General features: G+C 35.7%; 1 protein-coding gene across 2 annotated transcripts in view; it reads left to right on the forward strand.

The window, feature by feature from the left end:
• The window catches only part of LOC141453409 (uncharacterized), a 602,514-nt gene that overhangs the window by 101,822 nt on the left and 480,142 nt on the right, over positions 1-20,550 (forward strand). For both annotated transcript variants that reach the window (XM_074126614.1, XM_074126612.1), the window contains exon 2: positions 2,055-2,139. The gene's annotated coding sequence lies outside the window, so the exon portion shown is untranslated. The remainder of the gene's footprint in view (positions 1-2,054; positions 2,140-20,550) is intronic.

Here is a 20,550-nt window from a genome sequence, read left to right on the forward strand (position 1 = left end):
ATTATTGGGAGAGTTATTACTGCTGGTGAATGTGTAAGCGTTGGTGCGTTCAAGTTTTTCTTTTTTGCAAGTTCTGCGGCTTTCCTCCAGGAAGGTCTGAAACACCTGTTACTTATCTATGTGTTTGTCTCACCTCCCAGTTGTACAATCTTCAGTTTATGGTTCTTTTGGTTTTTATTTGTCCACCATTTATGGTAGAACAATTAATTATTGTATTATGATTGATAATATTGGTTATAAACTTTGTAGTTAAGTATCAATATTAATCTGTTTTGATCCCTCTCATGGATTTCTCTTTGCGTGATTCAGAGTCCGCCTTAGAAAGGCTTGGAAGCGTAGACCGCCAATGACAGGCGATTCAGAGTGTCACACTGACGGCTGTAAGACGGTGTAAAGAGTGTTCGGGTGGATTAGCGTAGGCCAATTTTGATTGAATAAGCTCATACGAATTCTAATAATGAATTGATGTTGGGAATAAAGTCAGAATTTAGAGATAGTCTGTTACGAAAAGCAAATAGCGCGAAATTCCATGGTATTTACAAAGAATTATTGTTAGGGGAAAACGGGTATATTAATGATAAAAATAGTTTACAATTTATTAATGTAATAATGAAGCTCAGAGGTGCACTGTTTAACTTAAATTTTAGTATAAACAGGGATGAAAATAGGCCTTTATTGTTCTCTCTGTAATCTTGGAGCGATTGAAGGATATCATCCATTTTATTGGGGAATGTCCGATTTTACAGGAGTTCAGAGTACAGCACTTGGGAAAATAGAAAACTCAATAAAGGTGAGATTATTCTTCATTTGAATGGCCTTGATTGGTCCAAGCTGTATAACTACGCAATATCCGCTTGGAGTTATAGACAATTTTTAATATATCATTTTAATTTTTAATACAGAAATATGTTTGCTTTCGTAGTTAATGTTATTGTAAAATAGAGACAGTCGAACTTAGTCCATGCTCGAAATGTGTTAAGTTTTGAACTGGAGAAATGTTTTGTGTAGTTTTGAAATATTTTGCTATAGTTTACTTTTTTTATATGTTCATAAGTTTTGAATAAACACTATTATTATTATTATTATTTCATTTCTGACTCCTTATTAGGGAAATCACTTAAGGGGGGGTGGACTTTGCCACAACCCCTTATCTAAATTACTATCTATCTCTCGGAGTTAAAAACTAGATCCAAATAATAACGGGCTGCACGCGGCGATTGGCTGTATTGATCTGCTTAATGGGCAGCACTCAGGAACTTTCGGACGATACGGACCGTATCTAGGAGGACTGCCTTCTGCGCCTCTACAACCAGATCAGTGGATAGGCCCAACTCATTGACAGCAGTCACCGTTGTTCTGGTGCACGAGGCCACTCGTGGAAAGTATTATAGGCACAATCGTCGTTTTTTTCAGGTTGTACATTTCTCTTAGTTGGAAACTAAGGTCCTGGTACTTCCGGATCTTTTCGCCCCTGCTTTTCTGCATGTTATCATCATTGGGTATGGCGATATTGACGATATGTGCCACTCTACCCTTCCTATCCATAACTAGTATGTCCGGCTTGTTGTTAGCAACACTAAACTTTGGTCCAGATTTGTGGAGATTTGTACCATCTCACACCTAAGGCAGACTGGTATTATTAATCAAATTAAGAGTTTTGTTTATACGAAGAAGGGATTATTATTATTATTATTATTATTATTATTATTATTATTATTATTATTATTATTATTATTATTATTATTATTATTATTATTATTATTATTATTATTATTATTATTATTATTATTATTATTATAAGCTCATTCGCAGATGAGCCAGGAAGAAGGTAAAACTACTCTGCTCCATTGTGAAAGGGTTCTCCACTTCGAGGAAGTAAAAATCTACGCCTTCATACACTACCCCATACATCTAACTCCAGAACTGGAAAAGGTTGCTCCAGCCAGCAGATTCCACAATAGATCCTAGCAGTAACTATCTTGTCAACTCCTGTAGAATCTATTGATTATTCCTAAACAATGTTGATGTTGTAATTAATTCCTGTGATTGTACAGGTGAGCGGCTAGGCAGGATGTCCGGCGAACCCAACTGAAGCTGTGGCACATTCATCTGGAAGTTTACTCGCAGCCCCACTTTAAGGTAAGTGCCAACATAATCCATGGGTATAGATCAAATTAAGCTTCTTAAGCTTCTTTAGCCTAAATGCACACTTGCAAGCTTGATCCAGATCCAAATGAAGGAGAGTCAAATAAAACACCTAGCGAGTGACTTGAAGGAATTACATTGCTTTATATTTCAGTTTAAAAATGTTTAACAAAACGATAGAATTTTCGTACATCAGAAATTTAATCTTCATTTGTTAACGATTGATTGAAATTTTCAATTTCTAATGCAAATTATCACTTCCGTTTCCGCAATTTGGATCAACTTCCAATACGAATAGTCAGACAAAGAGAGCAACCGATTACTTTGTAGTTCTAAGATAAATTCCAACTCTTATCTAGAAAGGACCCAAATAAATATATAAATAAAAAATCTGTCAATTTAAATTGCAATAATTTTGTATTAATTGTATTAATCAGTTGAGAAAATAGGGTTTAATACTAAAGACGGGATTAGAGCTAAGATGGCGTGGTAATCATCAGCATATTCATGAATGAACTTGGTTAGTGAAAGAGGTTAGATATTGTCAGATCTAAATGGAACTGTCACTTGCATTACAAATTTGTAATTCTCTGCTGTTAATGAGATCAATATTGCTAAGTTAGGTTCAGCCGACCGGAAATAGACAATTGTTTAAGGAGTTTGCACAAAGAGGATTAAATTTTGCCAATTGGAACGGAAGTTAGCATTAGGGCTTTTGATTCTAAAATCCATTATCTCAAGGTTTTTTTTAAAGTTCACAAGAAACTAGCGTGAACAGAGACATGACTTTTGATTGTGGGCGGCAGTGGTAGAAGGCATTCCTCTAAAGTGCTATTTTGCTGAATTTGGGTGACCGGTTGGGGGGGGAGAGAGAGAGGCGGTATCCTTACGGGCGGCAGAGAGCCGAAGCTATCCGAGACGATATCCCTAACCAGCCCCAAACAGAAAATACCCTTAAGGGTATAGCTTTCTCTGGCGGGATAGCTCACTCGTGAAAGGAGGGAGGGTCCTGTAGACAATCACCCGGGGCGACAGGGAGCGGAATAAAATTCTCTCTGGTGCTGTACTTGAACAGACAAAAGAATACCTTTATTTAAGGAAATATTGTTACAAAGGAAGATTGAGAGATTTATTACAGAACAATTGTAGGTATGTTCCAAACTAAAGCAAGGTAGAGCGAAAAGCGTGCAATAAAAAGAATAATTATGCCTAAATAAAAAATAATAACAAGACTCACAGTGACGATAATGATATCCAAGGCACTGGCCAGGCCGAGTGTGCGACAAGGAAGGAATTTCTTATTTTTAAAAATGTTAGCGGTCAACAACATATCGCTCTTCCAGTTCAAGGGTTACTCCAAATTTATATTAATGCGGCAGCTCCTGCTATCTATCGCCCATTTTTCGGTTACAATTGTACAGACAAACCGCCTATATAGGGTGCATTCCACTAAGCGCTCACAACGATCAAAATGTACCTTCAGGCGTTCCACTTGACGACCGCGGTCGTTGTGGTCGTGGCGAAAACTTCACTAATGACGTCATTATTTTCGCCCACGCGAAGCTCACAACGCCTCATCTTAAGAGCTGGGTCGAAGTGGGCGTTCAGAAATTTGGCGCAATTTTTAAAAGCAAAGATGGCGACCGAAAAAATTATCTCATGTAAATAATTGAATGTGTTTCTCGAAAGTCTAAAAAAAATAATAAAATGAAAAATTACTTATCCCCTTTACATCCCCTAAATCACTGAATAAAGATCAATTACATTTTGATAGTTAATAATGATAGTGGCCTAAGTTCTCGCTTTTCACTATTGCGATTTTGTAAAATTGCATTCCACTCTTCATCGGAACTAGATGAAGAACTTTCTAAAGCATTATTACGTTGCACCTACTGTTGCCACAAAATACATTTTAATTTTATTTAAACGTAAATTTTATAAATAATCCACTAAAATGTAATATAAAAAATTGTATTATATATACCATATTTTAAATATAAGTCAACTTTACCAATAACTAATAAAGTTTATTATAACTGCTTATAAACGGGGTTAAAATTAATATATATCTTTATTGCTTTTAGAATTTTACATTCATAGCAAGTGAGTGGGGGGGAAAAAAAATGTAAACATTGAAAATTAACTTAAATATCTTTCAGCAAACTGAACTATTTAAAAAAAAAAAAAAAAAAAAACTGAACTTCAAATTGCACCAAAAATAATAATAAATAAACAAATTTAGATCAAAACGTTTTGAATACTGATCTGACAATAGTGACTAACAAAGACAGCATAAAACATAATATATAACTTAATTATTTCCAGATAAAATGATTTTCTACTATCTCATGTCAACATGAATTTTATAAATTTTAAACTATTAATTACAAATAAATATACATTGTTGATTTTATTAATATCTAAATCAGATAGCATACTTTCAAGATTGTCCAACATATTATTACTTGTAATGTACTTGTCTAGGTATATTGCTCTATAGGGAGAAAGGGCTGGACAATAAAGCAGAAAGTGAGGCAGATCTTCTTTCTCACCTGTACCACAACATCTACAATATACATCTTTATTAAATTGTATTCTCTCCCTATTTACAACAATCCTAGAGTATTTTTTGCCTGCCATTCTCAATTGGGAAATCAATTTAAGTTTACAGAAGTTTATATTATAATAAAGATAAGCTTTTGGTATTCCAAGGTTACTGACTCTACGAAAGTATTTATTAAATGAAGAGTTTAATATAAATTCTATATCTTTACTTAAATAATGATTGTTTATACTGTCAATGAGACTCTTCAAGTTTTCACTGTCCAAATTTTGGCAGTCCCATACATTTTTGGCTCCAAGTTCTCTTAGAATTACCCTTACATCTTTTGTCCAATTAAAAGGAACACTTTTAAAATCTATTATTTGCAATAATTTATTTTAACATTGTTTGGGCAATTTTTCCTCAGACATTTCCAGTAATTTACTCCACCATCGAAGAGTTCGTTTTAATATTTTACATATAACATGGGAGCGTCCCGTCTCAACTCTAACAAAACTATCTGGAGTATTGACTGGCAAGCTTAGCAACATTTTAAAAAATTTTAATTGTCCTCTTTCTACAACATTAGCATACTGTAATCCCCAGATTTCAGACATATACAGCAGCACGCTTTCAGATAACGAATCGTACACCTTATTCTTTGCATCCCAAGAGTCAGACTTACACGATCCTAATAACCTTTTAACTCTTTGACTGGCAATGGCATTCTTCGATAGAAACGATAAGCTTGCCTGTCTAAATTTCCCCGATGATGCAAGTTTTACTCCCAGATAATTAAAAGACTTACAAATTTCAATTTTAGAGCTATTGTAAAAGAAATTATTTGTTTTGCCTAATGTTCCCCCTTTATGGAATATTACAATTTTTGTTTTCTCGGAATTTACAGTGAGAGAGTTTAATTCACAATATTTAGAGAGGCAATTAAGTTTTAACTGGGCATCTATCGCAGAGTATGAGAGCATCACTAAATCGTCCGCATACATTAAAATGTGTAAATCTGGGGTTAAAATTAAAAAAAAACAACCTCTTCAAGCTTCTGACTTATTTTCTAGGTCGCCATTTGTAATGTTTACATGAACGGTTAAAACGCCCCCATAGTCCCTTCCACTTGGGTTTTCGATTGTAACTGCTCGCAAGCAAGTGGAACGGGCAAAACCGCGCGGTCGTGAGCGTGATCGTTGTGAACGCTTAGTGGAACGCACCCATAGTATTGATGTGAATTAAGTATATTGTTGTTTATACGGCCGAGTTTAAATCAAGTGACCGGCAGTGTGAACCTTCCCCAGTGAGTGGGACTTCCTTTTTTAGCAGTCACTTTTTGCTGGAAAAGAAGGTCATTGTTCGGATTTTTTTTTTTGTAATTTCATTTTAATGACGGAATTTTGAGACGTTACACTTCCGTCAAAAGTCCCTTTATTATTTTTATTAAAAATTCCCAGTTGGTAAAATGTTGGCTAGGGGAATTCTTGTGAGTATAATGATGTCGGAACACCATAAAAAGCGGAGGAAGTTTTCATTAAATTTAATTTCCATTGTGTCATGGAACCCTGCTGGAACTTTCTGGTTGAAGTGTCCAATTTCTGGACTGTTGTCCAGGGATGGGGGAGTGCGGGCAAGGCAGAGGAACACTCTGTCCGCCCTCGGCTCATTAGCGTGGGAACTTTGATTTCTCCTGGGGTGAGTCTCGTTTAACAATATCTGCTTTCATTGGGGTGGGAGAGGGTGCAGTATTCCAGCATCACTGATCTGTCCGTGAGACACAGTCGGCGGGGGATCGGCAAGCAATAAACCGATTGTTACATTCCCCAGCGCTACTCATTACTGCGCATGCCCAAATACTACTGCCATTCTTCTTCTGAATCTTATTTCTTTTTTTTTTGTTACTCTGCTCTCAGTAAGAGGAGGTCTTGTGATCGTACAGATTTCGAATTTTCACCGGAACTATCCGATTTCAATAGAAAAGTGGAAAATCCATGGATTAAAGAGGTAATTCCGTATTCTGTGGAATTTTCCTTTAAAGTCGCAAGATTATCAACACAAGTATCTTTTGTTTATTATACAGGGTATTCATTTTAAGACGGCTCAAATGCATTTCATGTGCTTAAACGGTTAATCTGAGCAAAAAAAATGGTAGAGGAAACATTTGTTGCCCGTCACCTCTAGTTTCAGAATATGTGATTTGATTTTATATTCCTGCCCGCATACGCGGCTGTCGCGCGACCCAAATTGAGGGTTCGCAGTTGACCCCCATTTTCATATACACAGTTTTAAAGAGTATAAAAAGTAATGAAAGAAACCGGAAACCGCAATTCGACACCTTCAAAATTAAAGTTGCTAGGCCATTTCAAAATCTGGTACATATTTATTAATCATATTTCAAATTTTTTAACTTGTTATCAAAGAGAAAGAAGGGCACGCGATAGGTCATTTTTATGTATTTTTTCATCCCCTTTCTACTAAAAATATTGCCAAGGCAGTATTTTCTTAATATTGGGAATAAGTCATTTTTCCGAGTGATTTTTCTAAGAAAAATCAAATGTTAAGAGCTTTAGATGTTTTCAAGCATACACAAAATGGCTAAAAATATAATTTTACATCTATTACAAACAAGAAGGTTTAATAATTATTTGGTAATTTTGGGAGAGTTGCGTCTTATTACCCAAAAAACAAATTGGAAACCTCCTGCCACATATTTAAGTGATCAATACCTTTCATGTAAAGGATCAAACTTATTCCCTAATTTATCAAATAATGCACTTTACTTAACTTGTGAAGCATGTACTGTGCCTTCAAAGGTGCCTCCTCAGATACGGAGAGCAGATGATAATCTTCAGGCTAACCTGGCTTGCGAGGTTTACCTGGAAATATGTTATGTTCCAAATAAATGTTCTCGAACTCTTAGATCTACAATGAGTGGTACAAAGTTTAAAGAGCATTTTGGGGGACCTGTTTACAAGGAAATCTCAAAAAAAATGTGAAAAATGTTTTCCACAAAATAGAACTTCCGGTTGAAAAGTTTTGATGGCTAAGTTATAGTTAGGGTTTCCTGTTTCAACTTGCTGCGATAGTTCATTAAAACACGAAAAAACCATTCTCTGAAAATCACTGTTTCAGCCTCACGGGACCTCAAAAATCGATATTTCCGGTGATATTTCCACTCGACTCAGAAATTTCGATTTGATCACAGTACAGTCTCTTTATCGAGTGAAGAAATTAAGAAAATAGCGTTGGTCCGGATCTCTGGCTAGTCCGATTATTCCACTTATTTTTTGGGACAAATTGGGTAGACTAAGCATTTTTATATAAAAGTCTGCCAAATAATTGGACTGATCGGATGGGTTGCCATGACGACCGAGGTCATTTCTTGATCCTGCTTGATAACAGGACTTTCATTTATTTCGCTACTTGAACGTTTGCCTCTCCAATTAAATGTTTTATTGTAAACAGTAATTCTGTATATCCACTTGCTGTTAGCCTACATAAGCGGAAATAGATTGCTGTTGTAGGAAATATGATTTCGCACAAGATGTTCTATCATTTTCCTGGCAGTCAAAAAGGGTTTCATTTGATTTAGGTCGTAACTCTGTCCTTAGGTCGATCTATTATAATTTTAGTTCCAACTTTTCTCTCAGAGGATGTGGAATTTAGGCAAAGGGTCTGTGACGTCAAGCTCCCTATACACCATTTGATTAATTTGTAACAAGTGAACATGAAAAATATTATCTTCAAATGTATTTTTAGTATAAATTCCCAGTTCCAGGAAACATAGTTTTGATCTACATCTTTGGTTAAATTTATTATTATAGGCGCCACGGTAGCCGAGCGGTTATAGGCTAGACCCGCAAAGCTAAGATGTATTGCGGTACTAGTCTAGGCCTTGCATTTTATTTAATGGTTAATATGAGGAATTTATAGTAAAGTATGTTAGGCGGTTATAGGCTAGACCCGCAAAGCTAAGATGTATTGCGGTACTAGTCTAGGCCTTGGATTTTATTTAATGGTTAATATGAGGAATTTATAGTAAAGTATGTTAGGCGGTTATAGGCTAGAGCCGCAAAGCTAAGATGTATTGCGGTACTAGTCTAGGCCTTGCATTTTATTTAATGGTTAATATGAGGAATTTATAGTAAAGTATGTTAGGCGGTTATAGGCTAGACCCACAATGCTAAGATGTATTGCGGTACTAGTCTAGGCCTTGCATTTTATTTAATGTGTTAATATGAGGAATTTATAGTAAAGTATGTTAGGCGGTTATAGGCTAGACCCACAATGCTAAGATGTATTGCGGTACTAGTCTAGGCCTTGCATTTTATTTAATGGTTAATATGAGGAATTTATAGTAAAGTATGTTAGGCGGTTATAGGCTAGACCCACAATGCTAAGATGTATTGCGGTACTAGTCTAGGCCTTGCATTTTATTTAATGTGTTAATATGAGGAATTTATAGTAAAGTATGTTTACTAGTCGCCTCCGTCAACGACACCTAATTGGTAGTTGGACGTAAAGCCCGCCTGAAAAAGGAAGAATTTTTTTTTTTTTTTGTTTTCTTTTTTTGGCATTGGCTTCCGCCATACAGCCAGCAGCATCGTCTAGGTGCTTATCACTAGAATATCACTCACTCTCCATTCTTACCTACAAATACATTCGCTTCACACATTCATCATTCTACTATATACCGCTATTTACATAAACTACTGCTAATGGATGGAGCAGCACTCTGTGCTCCTGCCATCCTTCTCGCTTAACCAAAATTAAAATCACGTAATCCTTCTCTAAGCATTTTGTTCCATTCATTCTAATTCGGCTATAGCTTCTAAATACATTCATATTTCATTGCTAGCTCTGCTATCGACTTAAGCACATAACTGTTGGTGGAGAATATAATGTCTTCGTAGCGAAATGGTGCATCTAAATACCTGTATATATCGTCAAACATTCGTTTCCTTTCTACCACATAACGTGGACATATCATTATTACATGTTTGAAATCTTCCTCCTCATTGCAATCTACGCAAAGAGGAGAGGACCTTTTGTTGATCCTGTGTAGATACGATCCGCACACCGCGTGGTTCGCTCTCAGCCTGCTTATTGTCGTAACAACCCATTTATTAGTGCCAGTTCCCTTAAACCATGGTTGTCTAGGTAACTGATCTGCCATAGTTTTATAGAATCTACCTTTATCACCATTATTGTAATCTGTCTGCCATTTTTGTAGTGCTGCTTTTGCAATTATACCCTTGATATCGGTGTGTGGTAATTTATAATTAGCCATTTCCCCACTATTGGTGGCTTCCTTTGCAAGTGTATCAACAATTTCATTCTCTTTTATACCACAATGACCTCTTACCCACAAAAAATTAATGCAGACAAGGAAGAATTTATTATTATTTTTGTTTCATTTTTACCTTTTTTATTTATTGTTATTTTTCGAACAATTTAGTTAAACTATATTGATTAATTTCGAACGTGGCACCACACCTTATTAACTTTAGGCTACGATTTCATTTTCCTTCCATATTCCTGGGGTAAATAATTGCGCACGCCATCTGGTGTGAAAAACGAAAACAATACCTCAGTGACGTGAAATGGCGCAGAAAATTGCTTTGCTGCACGCCATTACAACGTCTTTATTAGCAGATTATTTTATTATTATTTTTTTTTTCCTATTTGATTATTAACAATTAGATTTAATTTTTAGTATGGCAAAGAATGGCGAGGTCACAGAAGAAAGTGTTACTTCAATAAAACTGATAACTAAGAATAAAAGAAATGGACAGAAGCGAAAGTAAAAGCAAAGAAGAAAGATTCCTCTGCAGTACAATTTGGAGACTAATTCCGGGTACTTCATTATACCAGATTCAGCAACCTTAACATTCTTAACTACAGAGTTATTGCTGTAACAACCCTACTTTTATTTTGCTGAGACATGGCACATATTTATTAAACGCTGTAACTCTATGAAACATTATCATTTTAAACATAATTGTCAGTACAGCAATGCCATCGCGTTGTGGACATAATCTCGTCCTCTCTTGAGGGTGGTCAGTATTGGCCGGGAGTTTTTTTTTTTCGACGTTGTCCAAGCTTCCGATCGCGCCTGGCTTCCGGGGATAGCTTGCTAAACTCAAAGAGGCATCCTACCAACGACATATCTTCTCATCCTTCAATCTTATCTTTCTGGACGCTTTTTCTTAGCGTCATCTGTGGAAATTACTACTCTCCTTGTTTCCCAGTTCGTGCAGGTGTTCCCCAGGGAAGTGTCCTTGGGCCTGTACTCTACACCAGATACACACCGTTGATATTCCTACCAATCCTCATATTTTTTTTTTTTACTTATGCCGATGATATGGTATATCCTCTCTCCTCAAAAAGACCCGGCGTCCTTGCCTATCGTTCCCTTCAATCCCATATAGAATCTCCTGAGCCTTGACTAAAGAAATGGAGAATTAAAATCAATGAAAGCAAATGTAATTACGTTACATTCTCCTTCAGGCGCACTGTTCTTCCACCCGTTTACCTAAACCTCATTCCGCTTCCCACAGCAGATTGTGTTAAGTACCTAGGACTCTTTATGGACAAAAACGCCTAAATTGGAATCCACGTACTAGATGTTTATAGAAAGATTGCATGGACACAATGGTGTCAAATACAAAATCGTAATGTGTTAATATACGATACAAAAAATTTATTGTTTAGGAAATAAGGATACATGAAAATCTAAAAGTAGAAAAAGAGTTCGTTTAGGTAATATCAGTTTATGAACTAACTATAACAGATTTCAATAGTTCCGTTTAATAAACTCTAAAGAATAGTCTAATTTATTAAGAATCAAAGGTTCGTTTACAGAGAAAAAATGACATTTAACCCAAAGTGAACACCTTGCTTACACACCTCAGTCTCGGAAAAAGTCTACCTGTAGCACCCGCGGGCTTCTTGAAAGGATGGGGGTGAACGCTAGTGCTGCCCACTCAGCGCCCCAACACTAGACTTAAACCGAAAGAACTGAAACAGATGATTCAAACTTCTTTCTAGACTTCTCGACAAACGATCTAAACTCTCACTATAGAATAAACGACTTATCTACACCATGATTCTGAAACTTGCCTGGACTTATGGGAATAGAACTTTAGGGCTCAGCCAAAGCTTCCAATATCCATAGAATCCAATCCTTCCAGTCAAAAACACTCCGTCGAATCGCTAATGCTCCCCAAACTCTACCTTACACCAAGATCTCCTTGTTCTCTATGTTTCTGCAAGCTACAAGATCCCGTTACATTAAATTCCACGCTTCAATTACCTCACATCCTAATCCTCTAGTATTCCAACTTACCACATTTTCTGGAAATCCTCCAAGACATTTGAAGCGCAGGTGGCCAACGCGATCTTCTAAATGAAAGTGCCAGCGCACAATAGTGAACTGTTCTTCGGGAGTTACACCAATTCACCAGTTTGAGGGGATGAATTCTCCCCTCGTGCTATTCATGTATTTATTCTATGTATCATGTTCTATCAGCTTCACTTATTGCAGAAATACGCTGCAGTTGTGAAAATAAATAAAATAAATGAATAATGCTTATTTAAGATATGTCATCAGGCGCGCTCAAAAATAATAGCATAAAAATTACTTTAATATTAGCCTGTGTTCATTAAGTCATATTGCACAGCGCGCAGAACTGGCTTACTCGAACTGGGCATTCCTGGAATAGTTTCCGCCGGAAAGGAGAGTGGAGGATGAAAGCCGCCAATCCTATGAAAGTTATGCGACGTAACCCGCGGACCACAGCCTCCGGATCTTTGGTTCATCGACCGCGGCAGTCAGCCCGCTCTTCGTCTCACGTTCATCACTTCCTGTGGGATATTGTGGGCGTTGGATTGTGAAGAGAAAAGAAAAAAAAAACTTAATTGAAACTATTGGAATTCTGCGGAGCCACAACCACTCGCGCAACAAGCCGATCATTGTTGATGCCTTAAAACTGTGTGAATCGCTGGCACACAGTTTGGAAAAGTAAATTAGTTGTGGCTCCATGCTCCAAACCGTGAACGCAAATATGCCAATAATGTTCGAATGTATTTTAGATCGGGAAGATATTGGATGTCTGTATTTCCTGTCTCCCCACTCCTAATGTTTCCTCTATTTGGTCAACTCGGACTGTTAATTAAATTTCACTTCCTCTTCCGGCCCTTGCAGTAGATGCAAGTTGACCTGCAGGTGGATCTCATTCATACTTGTTTGCAAGGCTCTACAATTTTTTATTCACAAAACACTCTCACGACTTCCTGACACTACCAATCACAAACTCCGAATATTTGAGTCATATTTAATAATTGTTACCAACATTGAACATTTCGTAACCGAACATTACGTTGAAATATAATCTAACAGGAAGTAAATAATCCACTGAGTTAGGAAAGAGGCACTTCCGCTTGAGGAATTAGCGATTTTAACTACGCATTAAAACTTACTTTATTCTGTGCACAAGAGGAACGTGCATTACAAAAAAAATAAATAAATAAAAGTAGTAGTTTAGAGGAAACCTACCCAACCGTATAAGGGGTGCCAACCTAACCCTTTTTCTTGGTAAAAAAAATGTTTCAAATAAATTATACGGATCAACATAATTACTGCAAAACATTGGAGTCAAAAAGAAACCTAATTTCCGGTGTATTCAGAAAATCTAAAATCAGCACGATTCTCTAGATTGGCAGAATGAGAGCAAGTTAGACAGGATGTGAACTGTATTTCTGGAGGTCAGCGGAGCTAGTTTCAGGTCATGGAATGTTTTTTTTTTAATTCGCATACCGGAAGTAGGTGTAACAACTCACGTGTTTAAGTTCAACGACGTTATCTGAGATATTTTACTTCTTCCACTTCTTTCTTTACCATACGAGTTCCGTAAATTAAGTAATGAGACTGATTTTTTTAAATTTTTTTATTCAAAAAGAATTACAATTCTATATTGTCACCTTCAAAATAACTTCCTTCTGAAGCCCCACACAGCGCTGGAGACGTTTCTTCCACTCCTCATAGCAGTGCTCGAACTCCGATACTGGAATAGCCTTCAGCTGGTCGGTTACAGCCGTTTGAATGTTTTCGACTGTCCCAAAATGAGTTCCCTTGAGGTGATTTTTCAACTTCGGGAAGAGAAAAAAGTCACAAGGACTCAAGTCAGGCGAATAAGGAGGCTGAGGAGCCACAAGAATGTTTTTACTGACTATTGAAATTGCTGTGTGACAAGGAGCATTATCGTGATGCAACACCCACTTGTTCTTGATGTTTCAATAAACGAGTTTTTGGCCAGTAAAAACCTCAAGGGAGCTCATTTTGGGACAGTCGAAAACATTCAAACGGCTGTAACCGAGACAAGCTGAAGGCTATTCCAGTATCGGAGTTCCAGCACTGCTATGAGGAGTGGAAGAAACGTCTCCAGCGCTGTGTGGCTTCAGAAGGAAGTTATTTTGAAGGAGACAAAATATAGAATTGTAATTCTTTTTGAATAAAAAAATTTTAAAAAATCAGTCCCACTACTTAATTTACAGACCTCGTAAGTCACTGGCGCGTCGAGAATGTAACGCTCCAAACCAATTCTCTTTCCGGCCTATTGAAGCCCACCTTTCCATAGTGACGGAGCGAATTCTCTTTCCGTTCAAGGGACTTTAATCTGTTACGAAATAAGAGTGATAAACTTACGGAAGTAAAAGATCGTTTTAACTTCTCGCGTTTTTTTTTGTATTTAAGTTAGAGATGACAAACTGTTATTTTCAGTGATGAACACTCAATATATGCGCACTACTAGTACAAACCGGAAATGCCTTAACAAAAGTCGTTGCCTTAAGAAAACAAAAAAAAAAAAACAGGAAAGAGGATCATCAACTAATGATATTATTTTGCTTATTGATTGGAGACCGCTGCTGCTGTATGGCGTCCAAGATATCACGCGCAAGAATAACATGCTGGAAGAAGAGACGAGAAATGAGATTCTGGATCCAGTTGGTCCTGTCACCCTGGGAACTCATCAATCCGGTGTCGAATATACACACTCGTCCAACCATGTCGTCGGAACTCTCTGGACTAGAGCGTTCCAGAGCAAACACATTGGCGAACATTGACTCTGGTTCCCAACTTCCTTCCAGGCAATGTTTATCTATAATAAATACAGCAGCACTCTCTGCCGCCCCTGCTGGAACTCTTCTAATTTCAACATCCTCCTCAGTGCTAGCTCCTCATGTCACGTCGATATTTCCGTTATCTACCTTCTGTAAATATTATCTTTTTATGTTATTATTGTCTTCTCAGTTTCTCAGTCGCCCTTCCGTTCGCGTCTGTTTGTTCGTCGCACTCCATTTACAACCCACCCATCCTTTTTGTTTCCTCTCCCTCTATTTTCCTTCCTATTTACACTGTCTTCCGTTTTCAAAACAAACTAGGATTTTCTTTGGGAATTCCTCTTCAATCTACAAGCGTATTGTTTTAATACATATTAAAGGTATTGTCATATCTTACGTTGTTAGAAGGAGAGATATTATTAACGTAAACTTTGTATGGTCACTCTTATGCTTTTTCTTACTGCCGCTTACGTAAGTAAATTTTTACTAAAAAATAATCGATTTAAAAAATTGCAGCTGTTTACCTGAAACGTAAATTTTCTGGAGGGGAAAATCGCTGAAAATTACAAAAAATTTATTCAGTACACGCAGCATATGGTCGGCCAATTTCCTATTAAGTATAAGTTTTGGTTATATATTTATTCTTTATTAATATTCACTAGAAGCAACATCACCAGTGAACGGGCACAGCAGAGGAAAACATAACCCCACCCTCTCGCCCGGAATTTCCCTGGGAAATAGAGGTTATAAATTATACCATGTTTGAAGGAAATGGTGAAAACCTGTTTGCGTGTAAATCTCAAAACAAAACAAAAAAAAAAACTGGAAAAAATCGATTCCATGAAGTAGCACTTCCGGTTGATTGATCGATATTTTCTAAAAAGATTATCGTCAAGTTCGGTGTTGGCATCTAAACCAAAATATATCGATTTTAAACTTGCTAATTTCCGTTTTTGATTGAAGGTTGCTCAAACACTAGTGACAAGACTCACTTAAACATTCTGATATCGATGTTGGGAAAAACCACATTTTTTTTTTTGGAGTCTCTCGGGATCTCTGTAAGCATATTTCCGGTGAAAATTCGAACTTGGATTCGAACTCAATGCTTCCTCTTACGCAATTAATCGCTAAAAACTGGAAACATCTTTTCAGTAAACTGATCTTCAACAATTTTGAGATTTTGGGCGAAATACGCGATTCTTGTTGATTTTGCACAGGTGATATGACCGTACATTATACTGAAATAACCACTTTAGAATAAATTCTAACCAAGAACTTCCATAAAATGGATTTCCAAGAGATGTTGTTTCCAATAAAAGTTGAAGATCTGGAAACCTTGGAAATCTGTCGCCAACTTACTTTTCCACACCAAAATTTAGGAAAAGAAAATTTTGTAGCATTTTCAACACCGCGTGAGTTTGGTAGTGACCTCCTCCCCACTCCTTAAAGACCAATCTTTTTGAAGACCAGACAAGAGAATCGTAATTCAGGAGCGGCCAAGGAGAGAGCGGACATCTTGGCCTGCAATTTTGACGGCAGTCTTTGAAGTTCAAAGCAAGATTAACTTTATTATATATTCTATATTACTGTAATTGGATTCATTGAGCTGGCAATAATCGGATGAATTCATCCTGAAACGGATATCCGGAATAGTTTCCCTGTAAGCACTGAAGATATGGCTATATCAAAGTAGCGTGTCATCATTGCAGTAATTATAACACATCAAATCAGAGATCATTGGTGTCACTACACTGCCTGTCTTTCGGCAGTGTTCTCTCGTTGTAAAGAAAAAACTGTCCATCACCCCAGTAATAAGATAAAATTTAAGAACTTCTGGAATCTAACCACTTAGCTTATCTTTTGATTTAATTATTTACTAAAAATATTTTTCTGCACAGGATGCAAGCATGATTTGGCATCTCGATTAGCCTAGCTAGGTTAGCGGCTAACGGGAATCTTTTAGGCGTTAATTCTAGAGTCATTATCTTAAATGTCTTATGAAATATGCTCATTGCTAGATGAATATGTTTATTTGCCTCTTGAGTACATTTCCTCCTGGCAAGGAATTGATAGCAACGAAATTAATAAAGCATAATAAAACAGAAAAATAACTATCTCAAACATAAAAGTATTCTCAATTATCCTTATTACAGTAATTAAATTATAACAGAACAGAAATACATTACTACTATTAACAAAAAATACAAACAAATAAATAAACAAATAAATAAAACAAAATAAATAAGTACCCAAAACAAAAGTAGCATTTCAAAAGAAAATCAAGAAACAAAACAAAAAAAAAAATTATTATTTTTTTTAAGACATTAACCTTTTTTAAATTTTATTAATATTGATTATTTAATTATATTTTCCTTTGCCGACTATTTACATCTTAATTCTATTTATTTATTCGTTTAACGCAAATGCTCTTAATTTTAAAGCTGCCTCAGTGTACCAATATAGATTGTTAATCTGTTGCTTACATGTAATATTATTTAATAAATTTATAATATTTTCCTCATTACTTGCATTTCCCTTCAAATACTGATGGAGAAAACTATTGCGTAAACTGTTATATATGGGACAGTGTATCAAAAAATGCACCAAGTTCTCGGGCTTCTGCATATTGCAAACTGTACAATTTTCTTTCCCTTCAAACTTATGTAAAGTGCCATTGCAGTATAACCTAAAATAATTTTCATTACATACTCTAAGTTGACTGATTATTCTACGTTTACTTAAACTATTCGGTATTTCCAGATACTGTTCTCCTAAACCTAGTGTACTTATATTCCTATAGAAGGAGTTATATCTGGAGTTTATGGCTGCCTCTACATCTCTCGAAACATGGTGATTGCTAAATTTTTCAATTAGATTTCCTAGTACCCTCTTTACTGCGCATCTATTATTTATATCCATGTTCTCTCGCATGCCCACTACCACTAGCTTTTCTTTTAGCTGGGTAAACCAATTATAGTACACTTTATTACCCGGCCATTTATCTAGTGCCCGCAACCTCTCCATACATATTCTCGGCAATCTGTAATCCGGCATATTGTTAACTTTATTTAACCATAGAAACATACGTTTCACAATTTCTACTTCAATATGGTTGTACCCGGTCTCTAGAAGAATTAAATGGTTCGGAGTATTGCGTGCCCAGTGGTAAAGACATTTAAAATACCTAAGCGAAACCATTTCCAGTTTCGAGCAATGGAGGGGAGCCCAAATTTCGGACGCATAAAGCAATGTTGAATCCACTAATGCTCTACACAAAGTTAATTCCGTTGCCAATACGTTACTTTTAGCTCTGTTCAATACCGATCTAGCATTTGCTGAAGCCAACAAGCCTTTCTTTATGACCGCCTCAGTATTTATATTAAATCTGCTCGAGCTTGAAAAGATGACCCCGAGATAATTGTAACGATCAGCTATTCTTATCTCTTCATCTTTAAACATTATTTTTTTCATTTTTTTAATTACTCCACCTCGCCGAAATATTATAATATTTGTTTTATTTAAATTTACTTCTATTTTATTTTCATTGCAATATCTTTCTAGTAATTTTAATTTCTTTTGAGCATCAATCCACGAATTTGATAAAATCACGACATCGTCAGCAAAAAGTAATATATTCAAGTGCCTACTACTATCTATAGTTACAGCTCGAGTATTTTCCTTTTCAAGATATTTCCCCAAATCATTAATAAACAAGGAGAACAGCAGAGGTGAAAGTACGTCTCCTTGCAATATTCCCATAGTCAACTCTATTCTCTTATCCTCTATCAATACCCTAGCTTTACTGTACAACTCTTTGATTATATTAATTATTTTTATACTAATACCGATATTAGATAATTTTTGCAGCAATTTTACATGATCAATGGTATCGAATGCCCTTCTAAAGTCCACGAATATTGCGAAAACTGATCCCTTTTTAAGTCTAAGATTGATATTTATTAGTGTACTCAGAACGAATATGTTATCTACACAACCCCTGTTCCTTCTGAACCCATTCTGCTCTTCAGCCAATATTTTATTACTTTCAGTCCAATAAATTATTCTCTCAGCAAGGACGGAAGTGAACAATTTAGCCATAGTATTAATTAAGGCCACACCTCTATAGTTTGCCGGATCCGATTTATCTCCTTTTTTATAAATGAAATGCATAAATACTTCGCCCCATTTGTCTGGTATTTTGCCACTATTAAAAATTACATTGAACAGATTAAGTATGTAATGTTCCCAGTTAGCAGGCATTGCTTTGTACACCTCATAGGGGATACAATCCGTTCCAGGTGCTTTCCCTTTACTACTTTTAAATATAGCACTCTGCAATTCTTCTAAAGTAAAATCTTTATCAAGTTCTGGTACACTCAATAATCTGTCATATCGAACTAGAATTTCTTCTCTGGGTGGGTATAGATTTCTATAAAAACTAATTAGGGCTCCAACTGAAACAGAATCTCTTTGAATTTTCGGCTTTTTGTATCTATTTATTACATCCCAAAAATCTTTACAGTTTCTAGCATCAGATATTTGTTGGACTTGTCTATTGTAATATTCCTTTTTTGTTAATTGAATAAATTTTTTGTAAGCCACCTTACTATCATAATATTCTTTAAGTACATTAGAATTAAAATTATTTAATTTACAGATTTTAAAACTATTTTTAACTTTCCGTTTTGCTTCAGAGCATTGTGCATTAAACCATGGACTTTTATGACTGTTTACTTTTTGCTTGTGTACATCTTTTATTAAATCTAACTGTTTTGCTGTTTCATTTATAGCTTGAGTGACATTGTTATATAATGAATCTGAATAACAAGAATTAAAGTACAATTTTTCTGATTGATTTAATACGGTGCGAAACATTAGCGATTTGTCGGCATTCCATGCAAAAACTCTTTTTTTCATTACTTTATTGTCAATATTTATATTAATATTCCTATTTATCCCCTCTAAACTTAATAAACATGGAAGATGACAAGAATTTTCTACTAAATCTAAAACTTCAAAATTATGAATAACCCTAGCAATAGAAAAATTCGCCCATACTAAGTCTATTACACTCGCACCATTACTAGTTATACATGTATAATTTCCTTTTTTATCGCTCGCACTTCTTCCGTTAACCAGAAACAGACCGTGCTCCTCCATTAATTCTGCAACTTTTCTACCCCTTGCATTTATAACATTATCTAATGAAACTCTTTCTCCATATAAATTAATACCTAATAATAAATCTTTATCAATCTGATTAAGGTTACCTACTCGACCATTCCAATCACCCCCAATTACAATATTATCATATTTGTTCGCATTTTCTAATTCTAATAACATATCGTCTAATAACTGTACACATACATCACTATCACAAGTTGGTCTCCAGTACACGTGCCCTATAATAAAAGAGAAACCTTCAATTTCTATATGAATAATTAACCAAAGGTTTGTAGAGCTAATAATGCTTAACTTTTGGTTTAACCTTTTTTTAATAAGAAAAGCTATACCACCGCTAGCCCTACCTTTTTGTTTCTCCTTAATTGCTTCAGAATGTATAAAAATATACTCATTTAACCAGTTGGGCAAACTATATGGAGCACTAATTAAAAAAGTTTCTGAAAGGGATATTACATCTTGCTTGATTAACATATTTTTGGTTTCAATATTCATGTTATAGATACAATTAAACCCTTCAATGTTCCAAAATAATAAATTATAATAATTATCATTAA

The sequence above is a fragment of the Rhodnius prolixus genome, unplaced genomic scaffold (genome assembly GCF_049639745.1).
Source record: "Rhodnius prolixus isolate KJV_2025 unplaced genomic scaffold, Rpr scaffold_3, whole genome shotgun sequence".
Classification (NCBI taxonomy): Eukaryota; Metazoa; Arthropoda; class Insecta; order Hemiptera; family Reduviidae; genus Rhodnius; species Rhodnius prolixus.